Below are 15,301 nucleotides of genomic sequence, written 5' to 3'. Positions count from 1 at the left end.
GGCCCTGTGGGCCATCCCCCTACTCTCCCTACCCTACTCCCGACTGTGTCCTGCCTGCTTGGGGCCAGGCCGGACTCTCACTCACTCTGGCCCCGCGCTTCCCCTGCGTCTCCCGGGCCTCCCTCCAGCGCTTGTGGAGGAAGGGTGTTTTTTTTGTTTTTGCCCCCCCCCCCCGCTACCCCCCCCCCCCCCCCGTGTCCCGATATTTGACTTGGGTGATCTGGTCACCCTAGAAAGAGGTGCCTGCCTCCACTCAGGATTCACAGCTGTGAACCCTCTCCTGGATTTAGGTGCCTAAACCAGGTCAGCCCTATCTCACAACACAGTCACTTTCATTCTCTTTGTATAAATAATTCAATATTTGTTGGGCCAAAGTGGAACAACTTCCACAGGACAGATTGAGAAAGGCCCACCACAGAATAGCCTGTAGCCCAGTGGTCAGGATGCTCACAAGGGAGGCGGGAGACCTGGGTTCCAGGTCCTGTTCCAAATCAGGCAAAGTAGAGATCTCTCACAAGTGCTGTTAAGTTTAAGGGGGAACCTTCTCCTCAGCAGCCTTTTGTGTATGTTAGGTGAGCTCAAAGCACATCTACCAGATCTGGCCCCAGATTTATGTTGGATTTAGGCCCCTAAATTTCCTTTTGAATCAAGCCCCTGATGTCTTTTGGGTTCTTAATTTAGCACCTAAACCAGAGCTGGGAAATCCACCATATAAAGATGAAAAAACCCTCAATTTTCTAAATGCCGGGAAACTTATACTGGACACTAGAGATACATAGTCTCTGTAATGTTTTTAATGTTTCAACATGCGTAGGCACAAGAGAGAGAAAGGACAGATGATGGGGAGCTGAAAATACTTGTGTTACATTTCCAAAATTCCTTTCTCAGTAATTCTTTGAAATTGCACAGCTGCTGCCCTTTCTGTTTTATGACTCCTTCTCCAGCTGTGCAAAATGCTGCAAACCACTTTGTGACCTGACGTTTAAAATATTTCCAATTAATGGACAACAATGGCACAGAGATTTCTTTACTGCATTATCTTACCCAGCACTTTAGTGGGTGCAGATGAAGAGATGGAGGCGATTCTTAACCATTATCAGTGGAACTGAGGAACCTGCTCTAAAAAAGAGAGAAAGCTGTTTTATAGTTTATCCCGTAAAGGAATTTTGAGAGTTCAGAGGCTGGTTTCAAAAACTGTCTATAGAAATCAAAGCAACAGTGAGATTTTTTTCCCACTGTAGTCTGTTTCTCTGTTTTCATCAGAATATTGTTTTCTAGCCTCAGCAGTATTTGTCTGATCCATGGTGATTTGTTATAGTTTGTTCAAAGAAAATTCTTTCAACCTCCTCATATTTGCCTTTCACTAGAAGACAATATATATCAAGGAATAAGGAGTATAGCACTGAGCTTGAACCAAAGATATATTTCTGGCCTTTAAAATATCTGATGAAGAGTGATAAGCCGCTTTCCCACCCCCAACCCCACCCAAAAAAAGAAGCTTGATTTCATGTCTCCACTGGAGAGCTTTTGCTTTTTAATGTCTCATAATACCTCAACAAGACGTCAAACAATGAAACAAATAACATGAAATGCTGCTTTACTGAGGCATGTTGTCAGCCTGTTAAATTCATTCATTTCCACAGGAGGTCTTTGCATTAAATACTGTGGCTAGATTTTGAATAGAGCTTGAATAGATTTTGATAATTGTATTACCAAAAATAACTTTAGTTATGCACATTAAGATATCAAATCATATGCTTCAGGGTGTAAGCTGATCAATGCAAGAATCAGGAAGGAATTCTCTCTCACACACAACACATGTACATTTGGCTAAATGCATTCTGAAGAATTTTGCCTTAATTTGCAGCATCAAATATTGGCCAAGGTAGAATGTTAGGCTAAAATGGGTAGATACCTGTCTGAAATTTGGCAATTCTGCTGCTGCTAGCAAACACCCACAAATTTCCCAGGCTGACTGTAAAACGATGTTGACAAGAGGCAGAAAACTTGGCAAGAGAAACTATTTCTTAATAAATTCCTTTCCATTTTAATTATCACTTTCTTTAAACAGCACAGTTCACCACATTTACAGAAATTCTTATTGGTGTCAGATTTTTACTTCCCATGGGGAAAGGTCACCAAGCATCTGTTATTTTAAGGGGGAAACTATTATTTCCAGACATACTCTCCATTTCAGAAAATACCAGTACGCCATTAAAACTCTGTATCTGAAAGGCATGGCCTTTAGAGATATTTAATCTGAGCGAGATTCACATTCCACTATCTGACACTGTATTACAAATTACAATGGGATTCAGTGAATGAACAGTCACAGTACAGTAATCCTGTGACAGGAATAACAGGATAATACTGGTACACTATATCCTTATTATCCCTCACAAGCAGCTCCCCTTGGCACACTTTGTTGCCAACACAGGCATGACTGGAGCTTTAAAAAAGAAGCCCCATTTATTCTCGTTAATACCAGAGGCCACTCAAGGCAATCTGCTGCCGTAGGCAACACTTCCGTAGGCTGCCTCCCATACCACTTCAATTTGGCCCAGCCTCCCCTCTGTTGTGATAGATGGAAAGCGAGGCCAAACCTGAGTGAGTGATGTTGTGACATGGCACAGGGGATCACAATGCCACTCAGGTTTAGCCCAGTCTGTGGGCCAAATCTGCCACTCTAGGCAGCTGCCTCGCTTGCCTATAAGTAGAGTGGCCTCTGATTAACACTCCTGATTCTTCTGTTCAGCTCATTCAATCAGCTTTTCTAGCAAAATATTAAAGATTGTTTATCTCCTAGAAAATCAAATCTGGAAATAAAGCCAGGTAGTCTGCGAAATAAAACAAGGTGTAAGCAACCCACCTGGGGAACTGTGAATTCTCTCAAACCTGGCAGATTCAAAATCCCTCAACAATTTAAATTCTGTTCATCTTTGTCTCTTTAGGGATAGGCCGGAGAAGAGGAGGGATGAGTAATAATTATAATGAAGGGAACCAATATACAATGGAATCTTTTTATGCCTCCCCCCCCCCCCCCCCCCCAAAATTGCCACTGGAGGTACAATGCAGAGAGCCAGAACAAGTCCTGTGCACCACTTCGGGCCTCAGCCTTGTAGATGGCCTTTTCACAGGGCTGAATTTCACCCTGCAAGCAGAATGTCACTGTAACAGTAGAAGGCCTATGTAGTAAAAGATCTCCATCCCGCACTGCAGGAGTGGTGGCACGTCTTCAGTGTAGTGGCAGAGGGAGTTGGCAGCTCTGGTACAGCCTCTGGGAGGCCCTACTTTCACTTTCAAGGTGAAACAGAAGTAGCAAGACTGGCCTGATACCTCTATCTTCCCTGCTGGATCATCTACAGCAAAAATCACAATGCAAGGGTTGCTCCTTGATCTTCCTCTCCCAGGACAGAGGCGATTTCTCTTCTCTTTCCCCTCCATTACTGCTGTATTCCTTGGGGGCGGAGAGCTGTGATCAGTAAAGAAGAGGAGTGAAAGTCGCCTGAAAGAATTCTCTACTTTCTCTCCACTGAGGCAATATCCTCTCCCAGCTGCTCAGCCAGGCATTGGAGAACTCCCTGGTGTTGGGGGAAGGAATCTTCCGCTACAAGCCATGAAGCAACAGCAGCCTCACTCTACAGTGGCCAGGCCAGCCCAATGTCTGGAGCAGCCTCCAGAGCCCTACCACCTCATCAGGCAAACAGATCTTCTTTTGCCCCCCCTCCTCCCCTCCCTGTTCCTCATTCATCCTTGCACAAGCAGGTAGGGAATCCCCGTAAACCTGGGCTCCATGCCATTCTGGGTTCTGCACATCCTGTGAAGTCATCCAAAATCTCCCTCTCTCTGCTGCAGGAGGGCAACAGGATTTACTTTTGCCCCTGTGGGCAGAGTTTAACTGTAACTGAGTTTGAGCGAAATAGATGGTCTATACGGTGTGACTGCAAGGGTGTGAATTGCAGCACGCATTAGCCTGCTGTTCTGTAACTCCCCCTTGTGGTCACTGCTTGTGTAAATGAAAAGTACCCAGGTTGCAGTAACATAGTCCTCCTTTTTAAAAGTTGTCTGAGATTTGAGAAACCATGAATTTCTTTGTCAGCTCTGCACCACACAATCCTATTCCCAAAGACCGAAATTAAAATGACATGGGACAATGTAGACATGTCCTTTAAGAGAGAGAGGAGCAAACAAAGACAGAATCACCCCCACCCCCGCATTTTAGCATTATTTTCTCCAAAACAGTTCAATAGGCCAAATTCTGACATGAGTTACCCCCATGAAGAGACTAGAGTTACAACAGGTTTAATTTAGGACACACTGGGGCCTGTTGCCTCTAATCTCATGTTGGTTTCCACTATTCTTATACCTTGTTTGCAGTGTTGTTGTAGCTGTGTTGGTCCCAGGATATGAGAGAGACAAGGTTGGTGAGGTAATATCTTTTACTAGACCATCTTCTAGTACACAGAGCTTCACAGAGCTGACAGACTTGAAGAAGAACTCTTTGAAGCTTGAAAGCTTGTACTTGCCACCAAAAGAAGATGGTCCAATGAAGTTATTACCTCACCTACCTTGTCTCTCATTTATAAACCTTTTCATTATTGTTTTAAAGCTTATTGGAACAAGCCTGAGCAGCTGTGAGACTATCTTGATGATGTGGGTTAGGAAATACTAGCATTTGAACTGATTAAGGCCAAGCATCCCATTTGTCTTTATCTCATTAAAATGTAACAGAGTGTTCAGTATAAACAAGAAAACCACCTAAATCACACGCTTACTTTAAGGAGACTAATACTTGACAACTAGAGACATCAGTTCACCAACAGTCACCTGGGATTAATTCCCATATAGCACAATACATATGGGTTTCATAGACCTAATAAAACTAGGATTAAGATTTCAACCCTATATTAAGGTACCTGGCATATTTCCAGCATGGAAGAGTGAAAAAACGGGGCCTAATGGGAAAATGAAATTTACGATGCAAGATAATTATATCTGGACTGTGGATCCAGCATGCTATTTTGCCAAGAACTGTATATTATTATAGCTCCAATATTCCGGGTGGTACTATTATTCAGAATAATTTTTTAATATGTACTGTATGTTTCTTATGTGCAGGATAGAAAGAGATAGACATCCAACCTACCCTTTACCTCTTACGTTGTCTTTTCTGTGGTTCACTGAAGGTAAAAGCCGGAGGGACTAGACCAGCAGCATGATCTGGTCAGATATTTAAAATCTTTGTTAAAGCTAACTCGCCCTCCCCCACCCCAGCCTGGAAGTTATACAGAAATGCTGCCTTGGTGAAAAAATATGTTAAGAAAATGACTGACTGAACAAATACACCTGACCAAATGTATGCCAGCATATACTCCAGTGAAACACACGGAAACAACAAGGTCTAATTTCACAATGTCAGACTAGTATGTAGGTCTGCCTATGCACTCTCTCTCTCTCCCCCCACTTGGATTGCGCCCACTGTCATAGCATCTAGACACCTTACAGCTCTTAAAACCACAAGACATTTCTGAGTCAGCTGTGGGCAAAAATAATAATATTTTTGCCCACAGCTAGCACTGGCCACTAGTGTATATATGCTTGTCATACTTCAGTTAAACAAATTGGTCCAATCAGGATTTTCTTCATAATGCCACTATATAAATCCATGCCCACACCTTGAACACTGAGTGCAATTCTGGTCACCCTATCTCAAAAAAGATATATTATAACTTGAAAAAGTACAGAGAGGGGCAGCAAAAATGATTAAAGGTACGGAACAGCTTCCGTATGAGAAGAGATGAAGAAGACTGGGACTGTTCAGTTTAGAAAAGAGATGAGCAAGGGGGTGAGTCGGTCCCCATGCATGCTACAGGCTGGGGACCAACTGGCTAAGCGGGAGTTCTGCAGAAAAGGACCTGGGGATTACAGTGGACGGGAAGCTGGATATGAGTCAACAGTCTGCCTTTGTTGCCAAGAAGGCTAACAGCATATTGGGCTGCATTAGTAGGAGCATTGCCAGCAGATCGAGGGAGGTGATTATTCCCCTCTATTCGGCACTGGTGAGGCCATATCTGGTGTACTGCGTCCAGTTTTGGGCCTCCCACTACAGAAAGGATGTGGACAAATTGGAGAGAGTCCAGCAAAGGGCAACGAACATGATTGGGGGGTGGGGCACATGACTTGTTAGGAGAGGCTGAGGGACCTGCGTTTATTTAGTCTGCAGAAGAGAAGAGTGAGGGGGGATTTGATAGCAGCCTTCAACTACCTGAAAGGGTGTTCCAAAAAAGACGGCGCTTGGCTGTTCTCAATGGTGGCAGATGACCGAACAAGGAGCAATGGTCTCAAGTTGCAGTGGGGGAGGTCTAGATTGGATATTAGGAAAAACTTTTTCACTAGGAGGGTGGTGAAGCACTGGAATGGGTTACCTAGGGAGGTGGTGGAATCTCCATCCTTAGAGGTTTTTAAGATCAGGCTTGATAAAGCCCTGGCTGGGATGATTTAGTTGGGGTTGGTCCTGCTTTGAGCAGGGGGCTGGACTAGATGAGCCCCTAAGGTCTCTTCCAACCTTCATCTTCTATGATTCTATGATGAGAGAGAAGAATGGTGCAGAGAAAAAGTGTTATTTACCCCTTCATGTAACACAAGAAGCAGGCATCACCCAATGATATTAATAGGCGGCACGTTTAAAACAAACATAAGGAAGTACTTCTTCACACAACACGCAGGCAACCTGTGGAACTCCTTGCCAGAGAATGTTGTGAAGACCAACTGGGTTCAAAAAAGAATTAGATAAATTCATGGAGGTTAGGTAGATCAATGGCTATTAGCCAATAAGGCCAGGGTCACAACCCCATGCTCTGCATTTCCTTAAACCTCTGACTGCCAGAAGCTGGGACTGGATGACAGGAGATGGATCACTTGATAAATTGCCCTGTTCTGTTCATTCCCTCTGAAGCATCTGGCACTGGACACTGTCCAAAGATAGGACACTGGGCTAGATGGATCACTGCTCTGACCCAGTATAGCCGTTCTTATGTTCTTTTTCACTAAAGCAAGGTGGCTTGTGCCTGTTGTGAGAAGTGATATTATTGATTCATCTATTTGGCTGACTCGGCTATTGCTTGTTGGTCATAAGGAATCGTAAGGAGCTTACATGCCATGATACAGGCACAACATAAGGGTGCAGAAAGATAGAGCACTCCCCAAACAGATGGCTAGCACTGCTTTAAGTCTGCTTTGTATCATTCAGGGCCAGGACAATGGCTAAAATTTCAGATCACTTTAACATGGTCTCAAAATTTGGGCATACAATTACGTGTGTATAGAAACTGGGTCCTAGGGTCTTATCTACTTAAATGTTCATTTCTAGGCCTGGGAGGGCTATAACTGCTGACTCACATTTTGGAATTTATTTTTTGTGATAGCTAGTCATGAGAGCCAACAGGGAGCAAGAGAACAAGAGACACAGAGAGAATAACTGTTTTGTTTCTCAGTCATATCATAAACTCGTGTCACATGCACATTTCTGCCAATAACAGCAAAAGGGTGAAGAATGTGTAGACGGAAAGGTGGGGAGACAGAATTTAGAAGAGTACATTAACATTTAGATAGTCCACAGAAGCTATAAGGGACTTGGCATGCTGTATTATATCACCATTTTATAAGAGCACCCAAAATACACTTATTTTCCATTTCAGGAGAAATTGGTTATACCACCTACTGGAGATGCGATGGTTAAAAACATTTTTGTTATGGTGGAAAGAAAAGGGGAGGTTTACTGCAGATGTTACTGCTTTTTTCTTGGCACCATGGCTTTTATTTGACTGGTTGACTTACAGCCTTTTGTTCTGACAACCACACACCAGGGCCGGCTCCAGGCATCAGTTCTGAAGCAGGTGCTTGGGGCGGCTGCTCCGGAGAGGGGCGGCACATCCAGGTATTCGGCGGCAATTCGGCGGACGGTCCCTCACTCTACCTGGGAGTGAAGGACCTCCCGCCGAATTGCTGCCGCAGATCACGATCACGGCTTTTTTGTTTTGTTTTGTTTTGGCTGCTTGGGACGGCCAAAACCCTGGAGCCGGCCCTGCCACACACAACCAAAAAATCCCAAATATATAGCTAATGGATTAGGTGAGGGACCAAAGGTGTGGAATGTGGCCATGTAGCAGTTTCTTCAACTTCCAGACACACACATAATTTTAAAAGTTTAATTAGGGCCAGCTTCTGCTCCCAGTTCTACAGCACCTTCAACCCTGGACAAGTTTGCCCAAGGTATTTTGTAGATAGCTTGAAAACAGAAAAGAAAAGAAATGTAAGTGATGATAGATTACAAGGAGTTCTGTGCCAGTACCAAGGCATAGAGTAAGCAAGCCGCATCTACCCTCAGTGCACAGGTGGAGGGAAAAATAAAGAAAATAATGGATTATAAGTATTGGGTAGTGTGGCATTGAGGGGCCTGTGCCTTTAAGGGCTGAACTTCCCAGAGAGAGAATCTGAGAATTCCTTGTTATGCGCAGCCAGTTGGAAGGAACAGGACTCGGAGTAAAACAGAGCTCCTGCAAGCACCTTAAGCACTGTGTGAACAATGAATGTCACAGGTATGCCTCAATCTTGCAATCAAACCCACACGAGTGAAGCACTGCGCCCATGCAGAACCCTACGGAATCCTTCAGGGGGCTTCACATAGATTAGGGGTTCACTTTCATGGATCCAACTGCAGGATCAAGGCCTGAGTTACCCTTGTCCCCTTCCACATCCAGAATGGAGTTATGCCTTATGTATCTCTGAGACAGCTATAGTATGGGAAACAAACACTGCGTGGTTTTGGTCTATGATACACTATACATTTGCCTCACCCATTAGAAAGGTATCGTCTCAGATGCGCACAATGTTTTTTGGGAACAATCTGCCTGCTGCAGAAGAAGAAACCTGCTGTTCACATGAAGTCATTTGGTCAGTGTTTTGCATGGTATTTTCTGCATGTTTTCTCAATTAGATCAGCAGTCATGCCCTCCTGTTCCACATTATCATCCTTTTTCCAGCCAGTGTTCCACATTAGCAAATCAGCCAGCTCAGGGATCCCTATGTTACAGTTTTGTATTTTTATTTTTGTAATTAATAGGAAGTGGCTCTCCATTATGCAGTATTGCTGATAAACGGTTTCCTTTCTTTCTTCGTACGCCATCCAGGAATGAGACGATTGTTTCTTCAGTGGCTAGATTCAAATCCTGCCAGGAGGAAGGCAACTGTGATTCACAGAGGTTGAATGCTGCCATGATGGTACAACCATTCTGCTTCCACCAACAGGGGAGGCTTTGCAACGAAGAGCAAGAAGGATTTGAAATGTGTATTGCCCTTACGATGAGCCCCAGGGCCGGCTTTAGGCACCGCAGGGCCCAATTCGAAGGAGCTGCGGCTGAAGTCCCGCCACAGTCTTCGGCAGCAGCTCAGTCGCTGCCGCGGAGGAAGGTCCCTCCGCCGAAATGCCGCTGACAGGATAAGTACAATTCTAAAACACAGGTTACTAATGAATGCTTATGAGTACAAAATTCGCTTTCTGCAAATATTCACTTAAAATTCACCAGTTCTGAGAACACTCTGGATAGTGAATTTATTTGTTAGGATATTTCTGAAACACATATCTGAACAGATCCAAAGGGCCCTCCAATGGGATGAGGATACTGAGGGAGAGTCTTGCATGCAGGGGTTTGTTATTTTTCCATAGATGTGTATATCTCCTATGCTCTGTCTATGTGTAAAGTGTGATTGGTTTTACAATTTTTTTTGCAAGTTCTGTGTGTCCCTTGCTTTAGGACAGGTATGGGCAAACTTTTTGGCCCAAGGGCCACATCGGGGTTGCAAAACTGTATGGAGGGCCGGGTAGGGAAGTCTGTGCCTCCCCAAACAGCCTGGCCCCGCCCCCTATCCGCCCCTCCCACGTCCCGCCCCCTGATTGCCCCCCTCAGAACCTCTGACCCATCCAACCCCCCCCCCGCTCCTTGTCCCCTGACTGCCCCCGCCTGGGGCCCCCCACCCCTAACCGCCCCCCAGGGACCCCACCCCCAGCCAACCCCCCCCAACTGCCCTGACCCCTATCCACACCCCCGCCCCCTGACAGGCCCCCTGGGACTCCCACACCTCTCCAACCCCCGCCCCCGTTCCCCGTCCCCTGACCGACCCCCACCCCAGAACCTCCGCCCCATCCAGCTGCCCCCTGCTCCCTGTCCTCTGACTGCCCCCGGGACCCCCTGCTCCCTGCCCCCTTACCATGCTGGAGGCAGCCACGCCGCCACGCTGCCCAGCAGGAGTGGCGGGCCAGAGCGCGGGCGGCGTGGCACACTGAGGCTGTGGGGGACAATAGCAGGGCCGGCTCTGGCTTTTTTGCCGCCCTAGGCAGGGGAGGGTGCTGAGCCCGGCTGCGGGCCCGCAATCCCCGACCGGGCCAAAGCACTGGGGGGAGGGCGACGAGCCCGCCGCGGCTCCGCTCTCCCCGGCGGCCAGAGCGCTGGGAGCAGGGCGGAGAGCCCCCGGCGGCCAGAGCGCCGGGAGGAGGGCGGAGAGCCCGGCCGGGGCTCTCAGCTCTCCCCGGCAGCCAGAGCACCGGGAGCAGGGAGGAGAGCCCGGCCGGGGCTCTGCTCTCCCTGGCGGCCAGAGCGCCGGGGGGAGGGCGGCGAGCCCAGTCGCGGCCGCATTCTCGGGCCGGAGTGCCCCACCGCGTCGCCCCCCTCCAGGCGCCGCCCCAAGCATGTGCTTGGTGGGCTGGTGCCTGGAGCCGGCCCTGGACAGTAGGGAGGGCCGGGGGCTAGCCTCCCTGGCCGGAACTCAGAGGCCAGGCAAGACGGTCCTGTGGGCCAGATGTGGCCCGCAGGCTGTAGTTTGCCCACCTCTGCTTTAGGAGGTCCCTAAAGGTGAAGCAGCAATCCAGAATACTGACTAGGGTGGCCCTCTAGGGAGGATGTGCTTAAGATATTGGGAAGACTTGCAGGGTAGTAGATGGGGAAGTCTCTATCCCAGGAGTGCGACAGAGGCTGGACTTGGAGACAGTCCTGGATGTTACTCAGACCCAATAGGCTTAAAAACACATGGGATCCAAAGGTTGGGTCCAGCACAGGAGTCTGGTGACCATCCATAAGGGAACTCAACCAGGACTAACACATTCTTCTCTCAAGAGCTTTTTGTGATTTTTTTTCTGAAGGATGCTATTGCACTGTAGTGCATTTTTTCATAAAACTCCTAATAGATGAGAAGATTTAATAATTCCTTTTTAGTTGAAAGGATCATTAACACTGCATTCCCACTGGTGACCTAGCAATACTGCTGCTGCTCACAAATACTCACAAATTTCTCAAGCTGACTGTACACAGACGAACACAAGGGCCATGTAACATGGTTCTCGTCTCACTGCTAGTGTGCCTCCTTGTGTCTAGCTCTGGGAAACTAGCTCTTAGAGCATCCAGTGCCCCGTCTGCTCTCTACAATAGTCTCTCTTCTGGTAACTTGCCCTCTGGTGAAGACCCCATTTAGTTCACAGTCCAGATGCCTTCTCCGGATAGTGTTCAGCTCCAGCCCCAGCTCGGGGCTCTGTGCCATTATACAAGTGGCTGGGAGGGGAACCTGGGCCCAGCCCAGAGACTCTATAACCAGCAATCCAGGTCTGCTCAGTCCCCATTTCCGTTGCTATTTCCTGGATTCCTTCCTACATAGCCTCTTTCTCTTCCCTTGCCTGTTTCTGGGTTTATCGCAGGAGCCCACTCTACTCCCTGTGGCTACTTTATCCCCTCCAAACCTCTTGTTAGATTCCTTATTCAGGGCAGGATCTCAGGGATTCTTTTCCTCCTGGACTTCCTCCTTGTCCACGATGACCTCCCTCATCCCAGGGAGTGCCTGAAGCCTCCTTCCCCAGCAGCCTCCTTCTGCTTTCAGCCTCCTGGCTTTATAATGCTGCCCCAGCTGGTCTTCACTCTTAATTAACCTTGGCCTTCCCATTCCTGAGTGACACCAGGTAACCTGATCGGCCTCTCAGGCCTTCATTAACCCCATCAGGGCTGGTGTGGGGTGCACGCCCCATCACAGCACAGAGAGCTTGGCAATACACCCTTTTGCTCAATGTATTCATCCCCATTTTACTTGTCAGATTCTTCAGAACAAACATTGTTTTACCATATTTACAGAAAGTTTTTGGCGAGACCCTTGCCTCCTGCAGGCAGGGTTTCTTAAAGATCCAGATGTTTAGGGGGAGAAACTCTTTCCAGGAATACTTCTCCTTTTAAAAAAGTATCTGTGAGAAAACATCAGTGTCCTGTGAAGAATTCAAAACCCCAAGAAATTCCTTCTCTCAAAAGATTCTCAGCTCCCTCCAAAGCTCCACTTCCTACACCCAACCACGATGAAGCAACTATGTGAAGTTTCTTAAATTGACTGTTGCTTTTTAATTTGCATGAAAAAAGTACAAAGAGAAAATCACTACCACTTACTAATAGGAAGAATCAACTTCACCCCCCACTCCTCCCAATAGATGCAGATTGCATACAACTCTAGAAGGAAAGGTGAGATTGTGTGTCTGGCCCAAATTCACAGGGAAGCAAAAGCCACTCAGTCCTGGGAACAGTAGCTCTGCCCCAGCCTGACCAATCCTCAAGATTGGAGGAGGAGGTGTGGGGCATGTTTTCTCTGGGGGACCAGATGGCTAAGGAGACTGATAAAGTAGTTCTGAGCTTTTCAGCACCCGTTCAGCAGCTTAAATCTGGCCTGTGCTGGTAGTGAGGGAAAGATGTCACCACCACCTGATGGTAGATCAGTAGTCTATATGGGATCAATTCTGCTCACACTAAAAGTCAGTGGCAAAACTCACAATGACTTGAATGGAGGGCGTTGGGTCTATGGGTAATGAGTGTTGGTGGTGGTCTTAATCCATTAACTACAAGACAAAGATTTCATCAACATGAAGAACGAGAAAGAATCCTCTGGTTCAGGAATGTAGTGCTGTGGGGCTGATCTGGAAAGCAAAAGTGTGAGAGTCGGAATGCACCTGTTCTGAGGCAAGACAAATAACCAGTTTCGAGGCGTCTTTCACATTCATTTGGATATTTAAAATAAAACGGGGAAGGGGGAGGGCTTTTCATGCATAGCACTGTAGAACATACACAACCCCTGGAAATGGGTTACACTAGGAGAATGCTTATGAATGAAACTTTTAAAAAACAACAGTTCTAGTATTTTTCACCCTATTATTGATCTAAATGGTCCAGCAGGGCAAATTTACAAACAAACATTTCCATAGATAGTCACACAAGTTTACATGAATTTGCTTCCACTTTTTACTTGCTTATTGGGTAAGTTTCATCCCTGTGCAAAGTGCCAGCACATCAGCGAATTTCACCCTCTGTGAGTATTGGAACGATTGACTCTTACAGGCACAAAAGTTAGATGAGAAGGTTGGTCTAGTAGTTAAAGCACTGGCCTGGGATTTAAGAGACCTGATTTCTACTCTGGAACATGCCACTGATTTCCTGTGTGACCTTGGACACGCCCCTTAATCTCTTTGTGCCTCAGTTCCCCATCTTTAAAGTGGGAATAATAATGATTCAGTTAAACTCTATGTATTAAGAACACATCTATAAGAAGGGTAGTGGCCAGAAATGCAAAAAAAAATAAAAATAAAAAAGTTAAATATCGTCAGACAGGCCAAATGCCCCAACTATGAAGAATCCTACGTGGCTGGGAGAGCTCCCCAAGAACATTCACAAAGCTACCTCTGTATCTTCCTTTACCACAATGCCTCCAAAAAGCTTGCCAAGAGTTAGGCTGCAGGTGTGCTGAGATCACAGACGACTCCCCACATGTCTCCTCCCTGCCTCGCCCCCACCTCCCGCATTCTCCCCCCTACCCATTAACTATGTGGGGGCGGGGGAGGCGCTCTGTCCTCCTGCTGTGCCGGCTTCCTCGGAGCATGTTCGGCTGCTCTCCCTGGCAGCCAGGCCTGGGCAGGGAGGTCGCTGCTTCGTGCAGCGTAGCCAGCTGCCTGGGAGACAACCTGGCTGGAGTGGGGTGGCAATGGCAACCTGCTCCCTGCCCAGTCTCAGCTTCCGGGGCAGGGGCCAACTCCGAGCATGCTGGGGGTGGAGCTCCAGCTCGCTCAGCCACTGTCTTCAGAAGTTGAGCCTGGGCAGGAGGCAGTCCGCCACCACCGCAGCCAGGCGCTCTCCCAGGCAGCTGCTGCAGTGCACCGGGCAGCGTCCTAGTGCAGCTGGAAGAGGCTCTAGCCCCGCCCCTTCTGCTTCAGCTCTGGCCCCGCCCCTTCTGCTCCCTACCTAGGCAGCTGCGCGGGAGTGAGAGGGATGGGACACTTCACCCTATGTGTCCCCACCAACATGTCACGTCTGGCTGAGATCACTGCCTATCATGCTGACCAATACCACCTCATTATTGCATGCCCCCTCTTTCTGCACACGTCTGTTATCTCTTGTCTTATACTTAGATTGTAAATTTTTGGGGGCAGGGACCATATTCCCCCTCCCCCCCCCCCGTATTTCTGTACAGTGCCTAACATAATGGGGTCCTGTTTCAAGAGTGGGGCTCCTAGATGCTATGGTGAGACAAATAAATAACTAATGCCCCCTCCCTTCCAGCCAAGCAAAATCTGCACAGAAGAGGAAGTGAAATAGCCACGTATAAAATGACCAAAACAGTTTTGAAATTAGTTCTGAAAATCAGCCACAGTGTCTCCAGCAGAGTTTCTCAGAGATGTCCATGCACTGAAGAGGCCCCGTCCCTTTGCTAATCAGATGTTCCTCTCAGGACGGCAAGCAAGCACAATGCATTAGATGTCAGTTACACAGGCAGGATATAGGGCGAAAGGTGATTTTCATGGCCCTATATCCTCTGCAGCCATGCCACCTGGATTCTGTGTCATCCCAGTGCTGCAGACTGGAAATTATGTGGCAGCTAATTTCAATGAAAAAAGGTAGGTTTTCACTGAATGAAATATGAAAAGGATTCGTACAATCATACGATGATATTAAACTCTATTTTATGCTAGGCCATATTTTCAGGTTTTTGTATTGGCAATGCAACACAGAAGTGGTCAAGTTGCCAGTGGGAAAGCTGAAAGTTTCGGAAAAGGTTAACCAGTATAGATGTACAAGTAGAGCTATACCAGCAAACCCTTTGGTGGACACACCCAATACAGCTTAAACCGGTTCCCAGAACAGAACAGGCTACACCACAAGGGAGTTTTTGCCAATATAACTGTGTCTACACTAGGGTTTTTTCCAGCATAGCTATGCCAGTTGGGGATGTGATT

General features: G+C 47.2%; 1 long non-coding RNA gene across 1 annotated transcript in view; it reads right to left on the bottom strand.

Moving 5' to 3' along the window:
* Positions 1–1,044: 1,044 nt before the first annotated feature.
* The window catches only part of LOC117871557, a 91,902-nt gene continuing 77,645 nt past the window's right edge, over positions 1,045–15,301 (bottom strand). Inside the window, exon 3 of the long non-coding RNA XR_004644277.1 lies at positions 1,045–1,119. This is a non-coding gene — a long non-coding RNA (uncharacterized LOC117871557). The remainder of the gene's footprint in view (positions 1,120–15,301) is intronic.

Source organism: Trachemys scripta, chromosome 2 (assembly GCF_013100865.1).
Source record: "Trachemys scripta elegans isolate TJP31775 chromosome 2, CAS_Tse_1.0, whole genome shotgun sequence".
Lineage (NCBI taxonomy): Eukaryota > Metazoa > Chordata > Testudines > Emydidae > Trachemys > Trachemys scripta.
This window is presented reverse-complemented; position numbering and strand designations above follow the sequence as displayed.